We start from the raw sequence: 18035 nt of genomic DNA, 5'->3' as shown, positions 1-18035 counted from the left end.
CAAGTTCCTTATCCCAAGGCCTACTAGGCCCTGAGGAATGAGCACGGGGAAAGGATGAGACAGTGTGTGAGTCTAAAATTGCAAACTAGGGTCAGGCATTTTCTGATTGTTTCCTAGCACTTGAGAAGAATGGAATTCACCCCAGTGCCATTACAGGGTAGCAAATATCAGAGGAGAAATAAAAGTTTTGTGGCTGAAGATGTAGCTCATTTGGTAGAATGCTTGCCTAACATGCATGAAGTCTTGGGTATGATGATCAGAACAGCATAAAATTGAATATGGTGGCACATACCGCAAATGCGACACTCGAGAGGAAGAGACAGGGGGACCGAGAGTTCAAGATCATTCTTGGCTGCAGAGTTAGTGTGTGTAGTACCATGAGCAGTTTATTTGGTGCTGGGGCTCAACCCAAGCACTCTCAGAACTGAGCAATACCCCAGCTCTACCTGCATTGACAATACAAATGACCCTGGAGAGTCAGGAGCTATATGTGCCTCAGCCCATTCATTCGGTTCTCGGTGGAAGCTTACTACCTTCCCTCATAATTCAAACACATGCCTGGCTTGAGTTCAGGAGTGTTTGGGCATTCACAAATAGCTTTTACCCTCAAAATGACTCCCAAGAAACATAGAGACAAAGTGGTAACCTGTGCCCGCTGAGAGTGTCTCTTGAGAGAGGACTAATGGTTTGGGGTATGCTCATCAGTCTTTGTTTAGTAAATATGATACAAGCTGAAGTCATATGGGAAGAGGGAAACTTTGTTGAGAAAATACCATCAGCAGGTTGTCCTGTAGATGTATTCTAATACTATACCTTACTGAAGAAATGTAGAAAAGGCGTCAGACTAGAAGTAAGATTCAACATGGGCCCTAGATAAAGACACTTCACAGTATGACTTGGAGACCTCATTATTTTTCATCTCTAATACTGACAGAGAGCCCCGTGTAGCTAATTTCCATGGGTCATACAGTCTCAAAGGGACCCGTGAGTCTTTTTCTACCATTTTCAACACCTGATGCCAATTTAGATCTTGAGTAATCCCACTCCACTCTCAAGCTCATGTCAACAGAAAGACTCTTACAGCATACAGACAACGGCATGGGAGTCTGTTTCTACCTTGTCTCTTCCCAAAGCCCTGGCTATTCTTGTATATATTTCTCCAATCTTTTCTTACTGAACTGTGTGCTTGATACCAGCCTGTGACTACAGCAGCCCACCTTCTTCTCCCCATGCCTCTTGGCTGTGATTTCCAGACTTGTCTTGGGGTCAAAGATTATTTTTGGAGTTCACCTTTGCAGGCTTATGCCTGAACTTGAACTCTGTCAAGCATCATATCAAGATACAGGATCCAAGTCCTTGGAAGGTCTATTGAATAATTTTCTAAATGTCTAAGGGCATTTTTCTTCCCTTCTTACCTAGTAGGAAGTCATGCTGGCCTCACTGTCTAAAAGCCAGTATTTCTCACTGTCTACACTATATCTTTAAAAAAATTATTTTCAATTAATTTTTAAGTTAGGATACAAAGTAGTATATTTGATTAAACATGTTAGTACATATATGTTAATATTCTTTGCTCTTATGCATGCCTCTCCCTTCTGCCCTCATCCTCTGTCCCATCTTGATGATCCACCAAATAGTCCCTCCTGTTTTCAAATCACAAATATCCCAGTGTCGTCTTCTTTTTCCCCTCCTCCTTCTCCTAAAATCTCTGTCCCTCTGATTGTCCTTTTTACTTTCAACACACACACACACCACACATTCACACACACTCACACACAGATTTCAATCTAGATTCTGAATCTGAATGGGAGAAAACATGCAATGTTTATCTTTCTTAGCCAGGCTTATTTTGCTTAGAATAATGACTCCACTATCATTCATTCCTCTATAAACGTCATGACTTTTTTTTTCTGGCTGATTAAAATTCCATTGTGTATATGTAGCACATTTTCTTTACTCATTCATCTGTTGATGGACAGCTAGGCTGGTTCCAGGTTTTAGCTAGTGAACAGGGTAGCAATAAAAGCATGGATGAGCAAGCATCTCTGTGGCATATTGACTTGACGTCTTCCGTTGGGAGTGAGAAGACTGTCACATGGTAGCTCTATTTTTAGTTTTGTGGGAAACCTCCATACTGATTTCTATAGCAGCTACAAATGTCCAGTAGTGAAAAGGAATCCTGTTTACCACATTCTCACCAATATTTCTATGATAGCCATTCTGATGGGGTGATAATAGTTTCTTAATGCACTTTTATCTGCATTCCTGTGATGATTTAAGAATGTTGAATACAACTAAGTAGTGGTGTTATACAGCTTAACCCTAGTACTTAGGAGGCAGAGACAGGCATATCTCTGTGAGTTCAAAGCCACCCTGGTCTACCGAGTGAATTCCAGGACAGCCAGGGCTACACAGACAAACCCTATCTTGAAAAATCAAAGCCAAAACCAATGCTGAATAGTTTTCAAATATTTATTGGCCTATTGTATTTCTTCTTTTGAGAAATATTAGTATGTTATCCATGTATTGATTGGGTGTTTGGTGTTTGATTTTTGGAGTTTTTTATGTTCTAGACCAGTGGATCTTAACTTTTGGGTCACATATAAGATATCCCATATATTATATTTTCACATTACAATTGATAGCAGTAGCAAAATCTCAAGTATGAAGTAGTAATGAAGTAATGTTATGGTTGGGGGGGTCACCACCACACGAGGCACTATATTAAAGGGTTACAGAATTAGAAACATTGAGAACCATTGTTTTGGACATTACTCCCTTTTCTGGAATATAACTGGAAAATATTTAGTCCCGCTCTGTAGTTATCTTTTCACAATCATGATTGTTTCCCTTGCTATGCAGGAGCTTTCAACTCTGATGCAATCTCATTCACCAACTCTTGGGATTGTTCTTGTGCTACTGTATTGATACCTTCTCAGAAAGTTCTTGCGCCTATATTTTGGTTTTCCCCTACCAGCTCCAAACTTTAGGTTCCTGATACCTTTTTAATTGATGTTTGTGTTGGCTGAGAGATCTGAATTTGCTTTCATTCTTCTCCATGTAGATGTTCAGTTTTTCTAGCACTGTTTGTTCATGTAACTTCCAGATTACTTATTTCCTATATTACAGTTTAACCCGAATTGCTATTATGTCTACATGAGAGAGAAACATGAAGCTAGGGAGGGGAGAAAGGAAGGAGGAAGGAGGATGAAGAAGGAGAAGGAGGAGGAGGAGAAGAAAGAGAGAGAGAGAGATAGACATAGATAGATAGAGAACTATTACAGGTGGTCACATGCGACAGCACATATGTAGAGTGGAGGACAGGATATTGCATGTTAGGTTCTGGGACTCAAACTCAGGTTTTCAGGCTTGCATAGATAGCATTTTTAGTTGCCTGGCCAGACCGTTTCCTATGTGTATAGCCATAGCAGCTGTGGGAATCTTCAATGTGGCCCCCTCTCCACTCATTCCCTTCCTCCCTCTCTCCTTTATGTAATACTAAGCTTGCCGTGATAGCTAACTTTCCAGATGCATATTTTTATTGCTAAGAGGTTAACACAAATTGGAAGGCTTGAAATGGTGACAAGGTATATTAGCAAAGCCAAAGGGAGAGATGAATCAAAGTGGCTGCTATAGAGAAACAGTCTCCCTTGGCTCTTTGGTAGAGTCCATCCTAGGGCAACACATGTAGAAAATCATTCACTCTTGAATAATAGCACCCTAAGGACTATCCATATCCTCTGACCCACTAACTCTCCTCTTCCTCTGTTCTCAGAACCAGAACAGAAATACAAATACAGCTTTTTACAACAAGCATGTCCATCTTTGGGCTACTTACTATAATAATGAATATTGCAAATAACCTAAATGTCTGATCTGGGATTGGTTATGTAAATTCTGACTCATTTGTCTAGCATAGAATACTCTGTAGTAATTTAAGCTGATATTTATGAAGGCATTTTTATAGCACGGTTAGATGTTCATGGTGCAATGTTAAGCAAAATCAAGCAGAACAAATTTTTAGGAAAAAATACCAATAACATTATGTAAAAAGTATAAATGCTTAAGAAACATCTTGGGAAGAAACGTACTAATATGTCAACAGTGGCTGAACTCTCAGTGGGAGTGAAATTTGCTTGGATTTTTTCCAATTTTCCATAATGATCATGTAATTATAAATAAAAGGAAAGAGTAATATTAACTAAAAAGGGAAGAAAGGAGCCAACTTTGCTTTTGAAATTAAGAATATTCTGGATGGCCCTCGGTTGAGTCCTTGGTTCTGTAAGTTTGTCTAGAAGCTCCAAACTTTTGACTCTATATACACCTAAATCAGAAGAACCCTGTATTTGAAGTCTGGAAAAAGATGGTGCCTTGCAGGGGGAGGTTGTCTGAAAGCCATAGAATCTTCTTCTTTAAGAGGCTTTTCCTGATCAAGACACAAACATCTCTCCATATTTGTTGTTCCTTCGCGTAGACCATCTGTGTGTTAGCATTTAAAGGACTGTGTAGTATTTTAATGAAGGAACTTAGAGATCATTCATTTATTCATTTTCATTCACATATCCACTCAGTCATTCTAAATAATATTTCATTTAAAAACATAATTTTTATTTTCTGAAAGGTCTACATGTTTATACAAAATATATTGTACACATAATACAATATACAGAGATATACAGAGGTAAATAGGTAGATTATGTCCATCTGCCATGACCTCCCTCCAACTCCTTTAGTATGCCATATGCTATCTTCCTCCCTTCTTCATATCTTCCAATTACTTACTTCTCCAGTGAGTTCTGTGTTAACAGTGGTGATCTGTATACTGTAGTTTTTACTTCAGAGGCTCTCAAGATGCACTCGGTGGGAGTCAGGGTGGCCAGTGCATGAGAGAACAGGTAATATAATATCTTTTGTGAATCCCAGTCATCATTTCTCCACACAAAGTCCTCTCTAGATACTAGTGCTGGATGATGAATCATGCTTGATGGCGATGGGGGTCACATAAGAAGCTATGTAATCCCAACACAATTGGGGGTACTATTTAGTACCCTACATATTGTTCTGATTAATGCCCCTGAAATTAATATTCTGTCTTAAAGCTGAGCTCCCCTGCATTAATGGGACTGACTCATCCTCTGATGGACTCCCTTCCCTTCTGTGGCATACTCATCACTTTCTTCCATGTATGCCACTGCAACTCACTGCTCTCCTAGCTTCCAGAGCCCTCATGTCATCTAATAAACTTGACGTCTTGCTGTAATCTGCCCCTTTGTTACTTCAACTCAATGTCTCCCACTTTGCTGCCTTCTGTGCAGTTGCCAAGGTCATACTTGGTTATGTCTTAGAACTTGAGTTCAGATAGCTCTTGAACTGGATGACCCAGGGGGAGTGACTCCCACTTAGCTTTTTACATCTATATCTCCTGTGTTTCCCCTAATATTTCCTTACAACATCTTCTACCAGGAGAACTAGTTGTCTCACCCAGAGACTCATGGAATGGTGCATTGCACAAATGAGTCAATAAGAAGAAATGAAGGTTGTGATGTGGAGATTTAATTCTCTTATGAGTTCTGCATCATGGATATTCAGCCAAGAGCAGCCTAGTGAAAGGTGGAACTAAGAGATGGAAACATCAAGCTCCAATGGGAGGTTGCCAATGAGAAACTTGAACTAGCTACTATTATAAAGGTTTAATAAGGGGACCTTTCATTGTGGGCTGGAGGAAGATAAGATGCCCAAACACACAAAGCAAAAATACTGCAGTAACACAGGGTCAGCATTAGTGGAGTTGTTATGACCTCTACAAATAGATGTGGTCAATGATAATCCATGAAGCCAACAAAGTGTAGGTCATATAGAAATGACTTTGAGAAAACCTGTGATCTTGAACCAAAAGACAGAAGCAACTGAAGTTCCCCTGCAGAGAGGAATCCAGGGAATAAATATCTGACCTCCCTCCCCATTTCCTCCATGCTTCTATGTTTCTTTTGGTGTTTCCCATTATTCAAATACAACTGGAAGTCATAGCTTACTGGAGTGATAATGATATGGCCTGGTCATTGAAGTCTAAGCAGTTTACTAGCTGAGTCATATTCATAGACTTTCCTGAACATAGTAAATAACTCCCATTGGGAGAAGAATGAGGAGAAAAGGAACTCATGATCATAAGTCACATTGTGTCCCGTGGAGAGAACTGTATCACAAAGGATAATTAGAGATGCCACCAGTGAATGTCAGGGCATGCTGCCCACACAGGTATCAGCCTTCTCTGAGCTTGGCCTCCAAGCAGTCTGGGTAGAAGTCATGAAGGCAAAAGGGACCGACTTCTGGAATGTGGAGACTCTCAGGCCTAGGGTGCCTCCTTTGAAAATACCAGAAGTCTACAGTAACCTAGTAATTAGACTGGCACCATTGCCAGCATTTGGCTCATGGCTGAATGATCCGAAGTTTTCTTTCTTTCTTTCTTCCTTCCTCCTGTCAACTTTGGCTGATTAAGAAGGCATATGAATCTTTCCTTACACACAATTTTCCAAGTCTGAAGTGAGAAATTGAACTGAACTCAATTATAGAAGCTGATTTAATGTACTTAATTGTACCCAGGAGTTAGGAGTTTGAAGAGTTCCCTGGAGGATGGGGTGGACCAAGTAGACTTGGAGTTGCTGATGTCACATCCACTGTGGCTTTGCTTGGGTAACCACATCCCCCTCCCCAGCACCCATATGAGTCCACAGTGATGAGACACAGACACTGGAAGCTCATTCAGCCCCTGGGGAGGCTGTCACTTCCTCTGATGGTTTGGCTTATGAATTTTCAACTGCTTTCAAGTGCTAATCTGGAAGCCTGCTTGATTTTCTTTAAAAAAAAAATATGCTTCCTGAACAACTGCAACTAAATTAATGAAAAGAAGTTAAGCAAAAGAGGAGAGGTTGCAGGAGGGCAAAACCTGAGAGAAACAGTTTGAATAGTGGTATTCCCTTGTAACAGGATGAGCAGAATTGAAGGCAAGGGGTGGTGAAAGCTCTGTGTCCCTGCCCTTTAGAACTAACCATTCTCTTAGCGATCTTTAACCTGGACTTACTCTGTTTTGGATCTTGTATGCTCTGTTCTTGATGCTTGGAAAATTTTGACTTCATTCTTCAAACTACCCTACCTGGCTGGAAGGTTGTGGCACTCTTAAATCACAGATGAGGACAGTGAAGAAGAGAGGGCACTAGGGCCTGTTTTAAGAGAGTTATGATATGGGAGTGGATTCCCAGGCTGAGAACAGTTGTGTGATATCCTAGGGTCATGCCCAAACTTCAGAATCCAAGGCACAAAGTTTGTCAGGCAAGGCAAAAGCGCTGCCTGCTGGTTTCCTCCTAGGATCTCTTGACTTTGGCTCTGGCTTCTCCTGCTCCTCAGACTTCATGTTCCCTTTCCCCCACCTCATCCTCCCTCTGGCAATTGTCCTGCAGTTTTCTCTCTTCTTCCTCACTTTCAACAAGTTTTGTTCAAGAGCTGGTCACAAGGGTTTTACTCCAAAGGCAAAATAAGCAACTTGGGCAATGAGAGAGCCCTTCGGGGTAATTATAAGAGGAATGTAGTCAAGAGCTACTGAGGTTTGGTTGGGAAGCTTTGACGGGTACAAAGAGTTACACAGGAACACTGAGCCAGCTTAGGGTTGCTGGTCATGTTCCTGTGTTCTGGTCTGGCAGTTACAGGGAAAATGCCTAACTAAGAGTAGTGCATACTGATCAAATACAGAGGCTACGTGGAATTGATCATGAAATAGACAGAAAAAAGGAGCTGGAATTGGCTCTGTAAATTAGGGGGTGACCTTAGGAACTGGAGACACATAGACAGTGAATGGTAGAGAGAAGTGAGCATTGAGGTGTCCATCAAAGGCAGCAGCCTCAAGCTGAGCCCCACTGTGCTACAGCCACTAGTTTGGAAGGACCTGGCTCTTCCTGTGTGGGGAAGACATACCTAAACTATGTCATGGTGTCATGGTGAGGGGAAGACTTGCTATCACTGTTTTCACTGTTTTTTGTTTGTTTGTTTGTTTGTTGAGTGGTGGGTACCACTGCTCCTTCCTCAGCTTCTGTACACTAGACCCACTTTGGTGATTCTGACTGTGAGCTCAACAAGGCAAGGACCAACACAGCAATTATCCTGTCATTATAGATGGCAAAACTGAGAGTCAGGAAAATCAGGATCTAGTCCAAGCTTGCAGAATTAGGAAGTAGGAACATTGGGATCCACCCAGTCATTCTTTTTCTCTGCCCTTGGAGCTTTGCACCACACTGGAAGGCCACACAGCATGATCTTTTGGAGACCCATGCAGGACTTACAATCAAGCTAATCTGTCTTTGAATGTTCCCAGTGCAACTTACTAGCTATGCATGCATTTCCCCTCTCTGCTTCCCCATTCCTCTAAACCACGGTCTCCTTTGTAAAGGAGGCATCATAAAACTCACAGGGGAAGAGCTCTTTGGGGCTTGAATGCCCTGTTAGTCACTCTGAATACTCAGAAGATGGAGCCACGCAGTAGACCTGGAAGAGCCTGATTACGCTCAGAGAATAATTTTCCCCTGTCAGGATCAGGCCTTCAATGACAAAAATGGGGCTGCAAACGCATTTTCCAAGGAGAGCTCAGACACTGAGAAAACAAAATGGGACCATTAGGGAGGCGCTGGACCATGGGACTGCCTTCCTTGAACACCTACATCTCCTAACCTTGCAGTGAAGCTCATCCTCTCTCCCACACTGACAGTCTGCTTGGACAAGAGGAAACAGGCTAAGTTCTTTTTAATGTATATTAAATTGAGCCTGTCAACCTTGACAAAGTCTCTTCAAGTGGATGATCACTAAGAGGATAGCCTGCAGGAAGCAACACTGCTTGGGAGGTTGTGTCAATGGCACACTCCCTCCCATGATTAACCAATGCTGGAACCCTCCCCCACTTCCTTAGAGGCTGCCCTTTATTAGTGCATACAATGGGTATGAACCTCTGCTAAGGACCTTACATGTCTTCTTTCATGTTATCTCCATAGCAGTCCTAGGGGATCGATTGTATCCTCATTCTATAGAAGTTGGACTCTAACTGATTCTGGTTCATGGTTCATAAACAATGGTTTCCACCAGTTTACCCAGATTTTATCTATATCATATCAGGATCTTGTGTGAATTTAAGCTTGGGTCACTGGTACACACAATTTTATACAGTTGTATCTTTGGTTGTTATGTATCAATCGTTTTGATTCTTTTAAGAGCATTTGACATTTTTCTCAAACTAATAGGCACATATTTTCAAACAGTATAGAATACAACCTTAGAAAACACCAAGCCTGGGCTAGCAAGACAACTCAGTGGATAAGTGCATGGGCCACCAAACCTGTTGATTTGAATTTGATTGCCAGATCCCACATGGTGGAAGTAAATAACCACTGTGGCATGTATACTCGGCATAGATAAACACATGTGATAAACATGTGTTTAAACCTATGATTAAAATAGCATGAAGAAAGCAAACATTAGTCTCTAGCCTTACTTTGTTTCTTCTGAATGTGGCTATTAATGTGATATTAATCTCTGAGGTGGTTTTAAAGAAAATGGCCCCCCAAAGGAAGTGGCACTATTAGGAGGTGTGGCCTTGTTGGAGAAAGTGTGTCACTGTAGGGGGAGGGCTTTGTGGTCTTGCTCAGGTTTTCCTCAGTGTGACAGTCAGTTGCCTGAAAGATGTAGCACTTTTAGCTTCAGCACCATGTCTGACTGTACATCACCATGCTCCCTGTCATGATGATAATGGACTAAACCCCTGAAACTAAGCCACCCTCCCCCCCATTACCATAAATTGAGAGGGAAACCTTGGTGGATTCCATGGCAGGTGAGGGTGATCAAGGTGGATATCAAACATGCCAGGCAGACAGAGCTTAGTGAGGCATTTTATTAGAAAGGGAAACTGGTTGGTGGGGAGGGGGAGGAAAAAGAAGTAAACAGACAAAAGACACAAAGATAGAGAGAGGACAGAAGAGAAGGAGACAAGAAAAGTCCTGTCTGCCCCAGGGAAGTAGTGGGGAGAGGGGTGAAGAGAGCATAAGTGGGTGAGGGTCTTTCTTTTAAAGGGATCTTTTGCTTCTGCATGCTGACCAGGGTACTGTAACAGTGCATTCTCCCAGGTGACAGCGGCAGGCCAGCACAATGTCTGAATAATTATAACCCATTAAAAGTTTTACCTTTATAAGAGTTGCTGTGGTTATGGCATCTTTTCACAGTAATAAAATCCCAAACTAAGACAATGTCCAAATTGTTAAGTAATGCTTACAATACAGGTATATTTTCCCCCTTACCTCTTTTGGTAAATTAAGGTCAGGACTTTGTGAGTTGTTGGTCAAGTGCTCTATCACTGTGCTATTTTCCCAGATGAATGTGGCTGCTTGATTTACTCACTTTATATAGGACTTCCAAGACCAGATGAAGACTAGTATTTCTCTCTATCTTTCCTATCTCTGTCTGCCTCTGTGTCTCTGTTTCTCCCCTATCTCTGTCTTCTCTGTCTGTGTCTCTCTCTCTCATTGGTTCCCTTTCATGTCCTATTTTAGTTTGACCCCCAAACAGTAAATGTGTTTGTTGTGATTTTGTAGATATTACTCACAGTCAAGGGTATCTCCTTCATTTTATCATACCTTGCTATGCTATACTCTTAAGAGTAGTAATTATTTTACTTTTCATTTGTATCCTTCAATATATCTTTAATTTTCCTCACATGTTCTAAGATTCCAACTCTCACCCATTAGCAACTCTTTAAAAAAAAACTCCATATATCAATTCCATTTCCCCTGAAGATTGTCCCTCTACAACAGAATGCCCTTCTGTTCCAGTTTGAAATGGGGATAATAGAGTTGTCATTTTACCACAGTCCTGGGAATTTATTTGGTTTGTTTCTCCACTTTCTGCCTATAGCTTCCTGTGATAAGATTTACTTTTCAAGATAGTTTCCTAAGAAAGCTATATTCAAAACATTTACTTTAAAAAACATTTACTAAAAAAAAATATCATCTAATTTTTCAGACTCCTGTGCTAGTTTAGCTGAGTATAAATCTGTAGTCTGGAAATAATTCTGTTTTCAGGATATTGATATTGTCCTATAACTGCTGGCCTTATTCTTGATAAAAATTAAGGTTAAATTTGATTCCAAGTTCTTTGTTTGTTATGTTTTATTCTGTCTAGAACTTTAGTATATTTTCTTTATTCTTTGGTTCATAGCTGTCATCATGATACAATTCAATATGGATCTTTCTGCCCATATTGCACCAGAACACAAAGGATTCTTTTAATTGGCTGTAGGCATTTGGTTTTATTTCTGGGCAAAAATCTTTGCACACTGGTTTATGGTGAGAAGTATTACCCAAAGCACAGTCTAGTCTGTTTTATGGAAGAAATGGTGTTGATTAATGTCTATTGTCATTGAACTATTCTATAATGCCAGACACTGACACAAAGAATTTACACATTCTTCACATTTAATCCTCATAGAAAACACCTAAATCAACTCTTGGGATTGCTATGTTGGCTATGAGAACTCTGAGACTTGAAGAAATGAAGCAATTTGTCCACAGCTACCAAATGTCACAGAATTCTACCAAAGTCTGAAGAACTTAGTGCCCTAAACCACAGTTCCTTAAACTGGGCTTTTAGAAGTGCCAGCACCTCATATATTTTGTAGTCTTCAGGGCTTGGGAATATCAGGATAAACATATGTCCCATCTGTGAAGCTCCTCAGTGCTGTGGATACCCTACTATATGGGGTGAGTTTCTATGACTAGGATGTATCATCTTCCAGAGTAGATGGAGGTGATTGTGTAGCTATGCTTTGAAAAGCTGTTAGATTGAGTGGGATACCAGCTACGTCTGTTTGCAATTAAGCTGCTCACAGGGACTTGCTACCTCTCGCTGGGCTCCTCCTTTTCTCATCTTGCTTGCTTAGTGCCAGTGCCTTCTTTTCACTTGGTTTGTTTGTTTTCCAGCTTCTTGATTATGCAACATTCATACTGGCTTCCTTTCATATCAGTGAAGCCCCTTTGTTCCTGGGGACTTCCTAACATACTGATCTCTGTCACGACCACGTTCAACATCCTTACCCAATCCATACTCACTCATCCTTCAGAGCTTAGCAGAAAAGTAAAAATCCTCAAAGAAAGCATCCCTAAAATCTTAATTAAGTTAGGTTCCCATGTACTCTATCCTCAGAGTATACTGGACCTTTGTGCCATGCCAATAATAATGTTTGTCTCTTGTTGTGATTGGGTGATTTCAATAGTCACCTCTTCAATTATTAAGAAACTCTTGAGGCGTTAATGAGGCACACTTTGCTGGTGTCTCTGAAGGCTTTCCAAGAGATGCTTAAGGAAGGGGAAAGACTCATTCCAAATATGGGTGGCCCCATCCTGAGGGACTGGAACCCAGAGAAAATTCAAGGGGAAAAAGGAGGGTATCTTATGAGTATTCCTAACTCTCCCATATGTGAACAAGCAGGCTTGGATTTTCATGACTTCCCTGTAATGATGAACTATACCTTCAAACCATGAATCCAAACAAACTCTCCCTTCTTACATTGCTTTTCATTGTGAACATAACTAATAATATATTTCTATAATCATAAACAACATACTAATTAAGATCACATCCTAATATTCCTTTGCATTTAAGCCTCCTTTCTGTGAACTCTATGTTCCTTCCAGGCAGGTGACTCTGTCTTGTTTATTACCACATGCTAAAACCTACCCACAGGACCTGTTGTAGTTTGAACATAAAATATGTTGAAGGCTTGGTCCTGGAAAATTTCTCAAGTGGAGTCTAGCTGGAAGGAGTACACCAGTGAGGGTGTGACTCTCAGGAACTATCTTATAATTGGCTTCTTCCTCTTTCCTTATTATTCTCTTAGCTACTGTGAGATGCAAATCTTTTTTCTGCCAGGCCCTTCCTTTATGATGCTCTGCCTCACTGTATGTTACTGAACACAGAGCAAAGCAACCAGGAACTGAAACCTCTGAGACCATGAGCCAACATAAATCTTGCCCTCTATAAATTAAAAGCAACTATCTCGACAATGAAGCACTACAACAGTGCTTCATTAATACTAAATGCTCAGTAAACGTTTGTTGACTGGATGCATAAATAACCAAGTGGGTGGCTGCAAAAGGCTTTGGTTATTGTCATTAACAACAAACTAATAAATGAATATTGCTTAAAATGGAAGCCCTGGCTACAGTTCCAGAAGTCCCAATTGTGCTTTACAAAGGATCTGTACCAAGACAGGGGAAGAATGCAAAACATAGCCTCAAATGTGATGAATATTCCATGAAACAAAATCCTAATTTCAAAAGAAATTCATCTTCGTTCTGTGCATGAATTATTTCCCCAACAGGTATCTCAGCATGATGCTGCCTTCACCCCTGAACACTTGTCCTCAGAAGCATAGTCAAGGAGTTTCTCGTGGCTCCTGCAAATCAAGCTCTCACCGCAGAACCCCAGGAGCAGCAAATCAGTATTCTCTTTAAGAAGCAGGAAGGCAAAAGCACACTATGAGAGGAAGGAACCAGGCTGGACCATTGAAATGACCCATTTTCCCAGCTAAGCATGTAAACCTGACCCGGAGTCAGGGCCAGCGATTCCTTCTCCTGTGGAATTTCTTTATGCCACTGAGATGGGGGCCTCCAACTTCTATTTTTACTAAAGAAAACTTCTGAAAGATCCGATAACATTCCCCAAAGTATAGAATACAACACTTGCCCTAATAATAACTATCAATTTTCTTCTTCTTGCACCTTATTTGGGCTTGATTTGCCCTGAATATTTTGATTTACTACTTCTCGGCTCTCCCCATGGTTGCCTCTACCCTATAGTGGAGACACTAAGGGAAATAATGATAATGTCTTATTTATCTCTGCATCTCTGGCATGCATAGGACACACTGTATGCTTCTTGATAAAGTAGTGAATGTATCCATAGCCCTGAAAATGTGTTCTTTTATTCTATACTATTCTTTATGTTTCAGTTGTGTGTGTATGTGTTAGAGAGAGAGAGAGAGAGAGAGAGAGAGTGAGAGAGAGAATGAGAGAGAGAGAAAGAATGAGAGAGAGAGAATGGGTGGGGCACCTGTGCCCACAAGCACAAATATAGCAACCAGTTTTCAATGCCAGCTGTCTCTGCTAATCTCTGAACCCCTTAGATTTTGATAGAGTGTTTCTCGCGGAGGCTAGAGCTCATGAATTCAGAGAGGAGTCTGTCTAGTGAGTCTCAGGGGTCCTCTTGTGTCCACCTTCCCAATACTAGGATAATAGGCATGTGTTGGACATGTAATTCTTTATATTTGTAGGGTAAGATCTCTTAATCCAGGGATCCTTTATTGCCCCCTATGATACAGTAGAGGAAAGCTCAGAAATGTCTCACAGCTTATTTCTTACAGATCCAAAGAACAATCCCCAAGCAATGGACAAACAATTGAGGATGACATTTAGAGCCCTTACTCTGGCTAGAATTTGTGTGTTTTCCACTTTCACATGTTGAAGTCTTAACCTCCAAGGTGATGTTAAGAGATGGGACATTTGGAAACTGCTTAAGTCATGAGATCGGAGTCCTAACAAATGAGATCAATGCCCTTATAAAAAGGTCCCAGAAGCTGCTTGGCTTTTCCCATCACGTACAGATACTGCGAGAAGGTACTGACTATGGAAAGAGTCATTACCAGACACCATTCTTGTGGTGCTTTGACTTTGAATGTCTATTTCAGAGTTGTAAGAAATAAATTCCTACTTACTGTAAAGTATTTTGTTAAAGTATCTGAGATGGATGGAGTCAGGCCAGTGATCTGGGGCATGTCCAGCATCTTAGGATATCTAGTGTTGCCCTTGCTCACCCTTGTGTGTTGTTGATCTATTGATGTGAGTCTGTGTGTACCTCTACTCTGACACACTTGATTGAATAAATGGGGAGGCAATGCCATCTGAATGCTTTTGTCCTGCAATCTCTCTCTCTCTCTCTCTCTCTCTCTCTCTCTCTCTCTCTCTCTCTCTCTTTAACTTACCTTTTAGCCCTCTGCTGAGGCATTGCTTTCTCTGGAAGGCCATCCATAGGTATCACTGCCTACTTGAGATGTAACTCCACAACATGGCCCTTGCAGCATGATACTGGGTTGCTGCTGGCTTACTAGCCTCAGTGAACAGTGAGCTTTCCCAGCAAGAGTACCAGGACACGGGACTAATGTGGCCACTCTGTAGACTAGAGTCAGAGGTTTGTGAAGAACAGCTAGGCTGGCATTCTGGATCCCAGCCTAGTCCTCTGAGCTAGTGCTCTTCCTCAGATTCCATGCTCCTTCACAGATCACAAAATATGAACATCAGGAGGAAAAAAATAGATCAAGTGGCAGCACAAACCCAAACTGGCTGCCATCCCTGAGATTCTGAGAGGCTGCCCATCTGTTCAGCCTGCCTTCTAAATCCACAGTTGTGCCCTCCATGCTGAGAGAGCCAGCAGCAGCTGGCCCCCTGCTGTAAGCAACCTACCAGGAACAATTTATTACAAAGGCCTTCTCAAAAATCAATCCTCCCGTCAACCTGGAGTTCGGGAGCAGAAGCAGCTGGTAGCAAGGTACCCTCCTTGTCATCCTGCATCTGAAGTCATTCCAGCCCCACTTGGTCTGGGCGTTCCTGGCCTTCAACTCTGGACACTCAGTTCCAGGAGTCATTTTTCCCTTCAAAACCCAAGGGTTCACTGCAGGCATACCAGAGAGCCATAACCTCTGGGTGAGACCCAGAGGCACTCCGCTGAGGTCGACCCTGGAACAACTTTCCACAGCTGATGCCTTCTGAGTCTCAAGCAACGGTTTCAGCATCTGCATTTAGAGAATGACTTTTTTACTTTGGGGATCACTAACACAGTCTGACTATGTGGCCTTATACTCTGCAGATAGAAGTTGGTCATGGTGGGTCAACATGAAACTTTCCTATAGGTCAGGCCTATATGAGACCATGTTGGTTCTTCAAAGTCCTGCACAGTGTGAATGGCTCTGCCCTCTTGGGAGTGTTGGATGCAAGGATCAAAAGTAGCTGGCCCATACTTACTAGGGATTCAAGGTGCAGTCTGATGTAGAGATAGCTTGTTAATATGAACTACTTGCCATCCAAAGACTAAGGTTCTGTCAGTGGAAACCCAAAGGCAAGGTAGAGAGTAGATTGCAGGGTTACTAGCAGGACACACAGCAAGATGATGTGGAGGAAAAATTATGGCTAAGTAGAAAGCAAGGTATAGAGCCAATGGGCAAGGTCAGTGAAGGGAGGATGGCAAGGTGGGAGGAGTCATGATGTCAGGGACCTCAGGACCTCTCAGGACTTCTAGCTATACCTCAACTTCCCACATGACTCCATTTCTCTGAACCCTAAAGTCTCATTAAAGAGCTCCATTGCTAGGGATGCTTAGATGACTGGAGTTAAGACTCCTTAGCCTTTTACTGTTCACAAGGACATTCATGTTCCCTGTTGTATTTGCATGTTTCTCATTCCTGTGGAAGGCCTACCTCTCTTCCTTCCATGGAGAGCAGCATTCAATCTAGCTTCTAGCAAAAATTAGCTCTGGTGTTTCCTTTTCAGTTTTGCAAAATTGTGTTTTGTGCCTTTTCTCTTATCCTTTTAAAACTATTTTTTTCTTTTTTATTAACATATTTTACTTTTACATACTGACTACAGTTTCCCCTCCCTGTTCTTCTCCCATCCCCCCAGCCCATCTCCTCACTCTCCCCATCCATCCATTCCTCCTCATCTCCATTCAGAAAGAGGCAGGCCTCCCATGGGCTCGAACATAGCATAGAACATCAAATTGAGGGACCCGGAGCGCCTCTCCCTGTATAAAGGTAGGGCAAGGTAATTCATCATGGGTAATAGGTTCTCAAGTCAGGAAAGCACCAGGGACAGGTCCTGATCTCACTTCTAGGAGCTTTATAGACAGACTAGTGGCTGCACAATTGTCACACATGTGCAGAGGGCTTAGGTTGATCCCATACAGGCTCCCTGACTCTTTGTCCAGAGTCCATGTGCTCCCACTAGTTCAGATTAGCTGTCTCTGTGGGTTCCTCTGTCATGACCTTTATCCCCCTCATCCAATTCCTCCTTCATTTCCTTAGGGGGACTCCCAGAGCTTGGCTCAGTGCTTGGCTGTGGATCTCTGCATCTGTGTCCATCAATTTCTAGATAAAGGCTCTGTGATGACAATTAGGGTAGTCACTGATCTGATTACAGTAGATGGCCAGTTAAGGCACCCTCTTTGGGGTCTTCTTAGCTGAGATAATCCTTGGGGATTCCTGGGAGTTTTCCTGGTACCAGATTTCTCCCTAGCCCTCTGTTTGCCCCAAACTGCTTCTTGTACCTAGCCCTCACCCAAATGGCTCCCTCAAGTTCCCATCTCCCCATTCCTCCACCCCACCTCCAGTTTACCCAGGAGACATCTTCTATTTTCCCTTCCCAGGGAAATCCTTACATCCCTCTTTGGGCCCTCTTTGTTATCTAGTCTCTCTGGGGCTGTGGATTGTAGATTGGTTACCCTTTGCTTTACCTCTAATATCCACTTATAAGTGGGTACATACCATTTTTGTCTTTCTGGGGCTGAGTTATCTCACTCAAGATGATTTTTCTAGTTACACTCATTTGTCAACAGATTTCATGAGGTCATTGTTTTTTGGTTTTTGATATCAGTTTCCCATTTGTTTCATAATATTTAATTCTAATTTGGGCATCCCATAGTTCATAAGTTCTCTACCTCCCCCACACAGAGAGGGAAGAGAGAGAAGAGGGGTGGAGAGAGATAGAGATAGAAAAAGAATGGCATTTTAGGAGAGGAGTGGAGAGAGATAGAGATAGAGATAGATAGATAGATAGATCGATAGATAGGCATTTTAGATTTAGGATTTGATGTTGAGGATTGTGATGGATTGAGTTAAAAAGCCATCACCACATGACATGGGGAAGATGGGATGGCAGGGAGAACCACGGATTTAACTTTCCTTA

The sequence above is a fragment of the Phodopus roborovskii genome, unplaced genomic scaffold (assembly GCF_943737965.1).
Source record: "Phodopus roborovskii unplaced genomic scaffold, PHOROB, whole genome shotgun sequence".
Taxonomy (NCBI): domain Eukaryota; kingdom Metazoa; phylum Chordata; class Mammalia; order Rodentia; family Cricetidae; genus Phodopus; species Phodopus roborovskii.
The sequence above is the reverse complement of the archived record's forward strand: the minus strand, read 5'-3'. Positions refer to the sequence as shown.